At 33.8% G+C, this 4,651-nt stretch overlaps 1 pseudogene; it reads right to left on the minus strand.

Annotated features, from left to right (window-relative positions):
- Positions 169 to 3,939, minus strand: LOC107631970 (annotated as a pseudogene).

A 4,651-nucleotide genomic window follows, 5' to 3' on the forward strand; every position in this document is an offset into this window, starting at 1 on the left:
AATGTTTTACTCTTTTTATAAAAATTAATGATATTTTTAATTATTAATGTAATTTTATATAAGATTAAAAATACTATCTTTTATTGTTATATATATTTACTGCGAGATAAATAATAATAATGTTGTAAAGACGAAGAATGTATCTTTATTGTGATATAAATTCATAGGGCATATGCCACAATGCTTAAGAGGATTTAATTTACAATAATACACTCAGCTAAAGAAAGTTTGTGCAAATATTCTTCACACTTTTAAGTTCTAATTCCTCACAAAATTGTAACACCCTGTTTATCATTTTACAATGCCTCAAACATTCATTGACCTACAAGGAGGGGTGTGGTACAAATAACTGAATAAGCAATTGCTAGTGCACATAATTTAGCACCACCATGTTGTTTGATTGCTTCAGCATGGGGGTGATGACAATGTGTCAAACATACCAAAAGTCCAAAGGATCCAACTTTGTTCTGTACAAATAATATTACTCTTGGTAATGTAGCACAAGCAATTGCTATGGTACAAACAATTATCAATCTCATACAATTAAAGAATAGGCAAATTCATCACTTCCTTTTTGCCTCATCTTCCCCCACCAATCTCCACATCTTGTGTTTCCAATGGTTCAGGGAAAACTTCATTGGATTTGGATGATCTTTTATTGGAAGATGAGTGATCCATTATTACACCACTTCCTTGGGAACTTACTTTCCCTGATTGTTTAGTCCCACTTGAACTATCTTTGTTTGTTGCAGTAGCACTATCTGATGAGCTCTGTCTCCAGCTACCAAACAATCCAGTGCTCCAAGACTTCCTAGACGAAGTTGTTCGCAACTTCACCGAGCTTGCGCTTTCTTCTCTTACAACCTTCAACGGATTTTCCAGCGCCCTGAGGACATGTCTCATAGGAGGACGTTTCGAAGGCCTAGGATTCAGGCATGATCTTGCCACGATTGCTATAGCCCATACTTCTTCAAGTAGATCCTCATTTACTAACAAAGAAGGGTCAACAATCTTATTTATCCTTTCTTTATCATCTATGCTAATGTAAGGCAAGGTCTGCTCCAACCACTCTCTTGAGGTGGCATCGTCCAATTTACTGACCTCAGTATCTCCAGATCAATCTTGCATGTGAAACCTTGCTTAATAATTCCAACTCCACAACATATGATTCTCTCTTGAACAAACTCAAATCTACCCTTTTGATGACAACAGTAGCTCCGTTTTCCATTACTCCCCAGAAGAGGTCTCCAGAATGACCATGCTTGATGATATTTTCTTCAGCAAAATTACCAGTCAACTTGAGAATTTGCTCATAAGTAAATGATTCCCCGACAGCAATGTGGAATGCAAGGTCTTTAGGCGGCACAGGACTCTCCCCTACTGGAACAGGCCCTCCACTTTCGGTTCCCCTTTGAACTTCCAAGCTTTTATGATTGCCACATAGTTTTAAGAACAGTACGAGGACCAATGCCAGAAGCAAAATAAAGCCAAGTCCACCAAATACACCTACCAGTATGAATATCAGTTTCTTTCTGGAAGATTTTTCCATTGTCAAATTTGATGGAAAGGGTAAATTTCTCTTCTCATAAAACACTCTACAAACACTAACATCCCTCTGATTTGGAACATCCTCCAGACAATTCCTAGCTAAACCAACATTACTAAGACTAACACCTTGCACCTCGCCTTCCAAATAATTACCGGACAGATCAATCATTCTAAACTTCTTAGCCGAAATATTTAGAGTTCCAAAGAATAAGTTGTTTGAGAGATTGAATGTGGCATCAGTAGAACTAGTATTTGAACCGAAAAACTTCGGTAGAGGACCGGTAAGGTTGTTGTTGGACACATCAACGAAACGCAAGCTCGGTAATGACCACAAAGTATCAGGAAGATCACCATCAATAAAGTTACCACTCAAATTGAGAACTCGAAGTTTCGAAAGGCGAGAAAACAAGACACTAGGCACATTACCAGTTAGTGCATTGTTGGAAAGGTCCAAAGTTTCAAGCCCTGAAAGGTTACTAAGTTGATTCGGAACATTCCCAGATAAGTAATTGGAAGAAAGATTAAGACTTGTGAGGTTACCAAGTGAAAACAATGAATCAGGAATAGACCCAGAAAGTTCATTTCCTGAGAGATCAAGCACAGATAAATTAGACAACATTCCCAAACCTGAAGGCATTCTACCAGTTAAGCTATTCCCAGAAAGTAACACAGACTTCAACAAAATCAAACCACCAATTGACTCAGGAATAGAGCCAGTTATTGAGCAAGAACTTAAATCAAGCACCTGGAGTGCACCAAGGTAGTTGTTATTGTTTTTGTCACCAAACCACTCAGGAATAGAACCATTAAGCACAAAACCTGAAGCATTGAAGGAAGCTAAACGGGTAAAATTGGCAAGTGCATCAACTGAGAAACTTGGGTGAAGACTAGCTTTATGTGTTCTTCTGAAACCGGAAATGTTGATTCCGATAACTGAACCCGTTTTGCAATGAATCCCGGTCCAGTTCCGGCACGGTTCGGTTTTTCTTGGCCAGTTTTTTGCTCTTATACCCAATGAAGATCGAAGTTGAAGCAACGATAACCATTCGGTTCTTGAACTCAACTTTTCAGTGCTTGAACTCAAAGCAGAACTGAACTCAACGAAGAAGAACAGGGACATAACGGTAAAAACAACTGTAGCTGAAAAAACAGAGGAACTCTTTAACTTCTTCAACTTCATGTTGTTCTTTGCTCTGTTTCTCTGCAATTTGAACCAAACTTTAGTTAAATTTGGAAACTTTTTGAATGTAAGAGGGGAAAAAAACGTTTTTTTTTTTTACTTTTCACCTTCAATTCGAAGCTCTAAAGGTTCTGCAATTGGTGCTATTCTTCATGTTATGTTTCTCTGTTTTTTTTTTTTCTGTTTCTCCGAAGCCTCAAGTGTATGCATGAGTTTAACTGTTTTAGTTGATTTAGAAAAATTGGAATTTGACACAAAAATTGGATTTTGTGTGTTTGGCTCCAATCAAAATCTCTGCTACTGATTCTGCAACTGAACCAATACACAAAAAGAATCCATTAATGTTAGTAATTTACATGAATGCTTCATTTTTATTTTATTTTTTGGATTTTCTATTTGTGAAGTTTCATGATGATGCTGAATATGTCACATGAAGAAAATTAAAGTTTTTGAGACAAATTTTTAATGTTGTTGAATTTGTGTTACCTCCAATTACAAGCTCTGGTGATTCTGCTCTGTTCTGTCTTGTAATCTCTGAACCAATCCACAAAAAGAATCCATTAATGCAATCATAAAAAAATAAATAAATAAAAAACAGCATTCAAAAATTGCAACTCTTCCAAGCTCACTTTGTTGAATGTTCCACATAAAAAAACAAAAATAGCCAACCTTTATTTATTTATTTATTTTTGTGATAATAAAGTTTCTCACTTTTGCTTATTGACACAATAGTATATCCAAAAGTTTGAACTCAAAATCTTTGGTTAAGTTAAGAAAACTGCATACCCAAGATTTGAAGATTGTTGTATAGTCTAGTGGTGTTGAATACTTGAAAGAAAGAAAAGATTTTGGAAAGTGGGGTTGTGAGGAAAGGAAACATTAAATGGAGGTATCTGCCAGTTTAGGAGTGGAAGTGAATAGTGAATAGTGAATAGTGAAGAGAGAGTAATGGATAGGATTTGAAGCATTACATTAATTGTGGAACCGCTGGGAAGAATACCTGTTTGAGGAAAGAGTCTTAGTCACTATCACCGGAGATATTTAATGAGTTTCTGGGAATTGGGAGGTGCTGATGAACAACAAGTTGTTATGGTGGTTATGGTGCCATTCTAATGCCTATATCTATATCTATATTTGTCTTTGTGTGTGGGGTTTCCAATAATTGATGTTAGGTTTCTCTACAGTTTGTAATAGGCAATCAAACTCAAAAACAAATATCATAGCAAATCAACAATAGTGTTTTACTTTTTCTTAATATGTATTCATTTTGATTTTTTTTTTTTTTACCAAAGATAGGAGACTCGAACTCGCAACCTCTTAATTGAGTATAGAAAGACTATGTTATTTGAACTATAACTCATTGGCATGTATTCATTTTGATCTTATAAATCAACTCCGCTAGGTGAATAATAAAATATACGAACAACGTGAATAATAGACTGTATTTTAAGTCTATTAACTATTTAAAAGAAGGATTATATCTATTTAAAACAAAATTTAATTTTTAAAATTAAAAATATTTTTTTTAATTTATTATTTAAATTATTCAAAAAAATTATTGTTCTCGTGTATAAATAATACAAGAAATAATAGAGAACTAGTAGTAATATCAATCAATTTCAGCTAATATAATAATAAATTATAAAATAAATCTAGTATAAAATTTATTAAAAATGAGTTTTTTTTTGTTAAGTTTGGATATTTATTTTCTTATATTTAATGTTAGCTACACGGTTAATTGTGCAATGTTAATTCCCATAACTTTCTCAAATAATATATACGCGGATTATTTTAGTTTTTATATGTATTTTGCAATAAAAATAATAAAATAATGAGATTGATTACATGCATAAATTAATAACATCACTTATATTTAAATTTTTTTGTTCTTATAAGTTTTAGTTATGAAAAATATTAGAGAAT

Source organism: Arachis ipaensis, chromosome B03 (genome assembly GCF_000816755.2).
Source record: "Arachis ipaensis cultivar K30076 chromosome B03, Araip1.1, whole genome shotgun sequence".
Taxonomy (NCBI): Eukaryota; Viridiplantae; Streptophyta; class Magnoliopsida; order Fabales; family Fabaceae; genus Arachis; species Arachis ipaensis.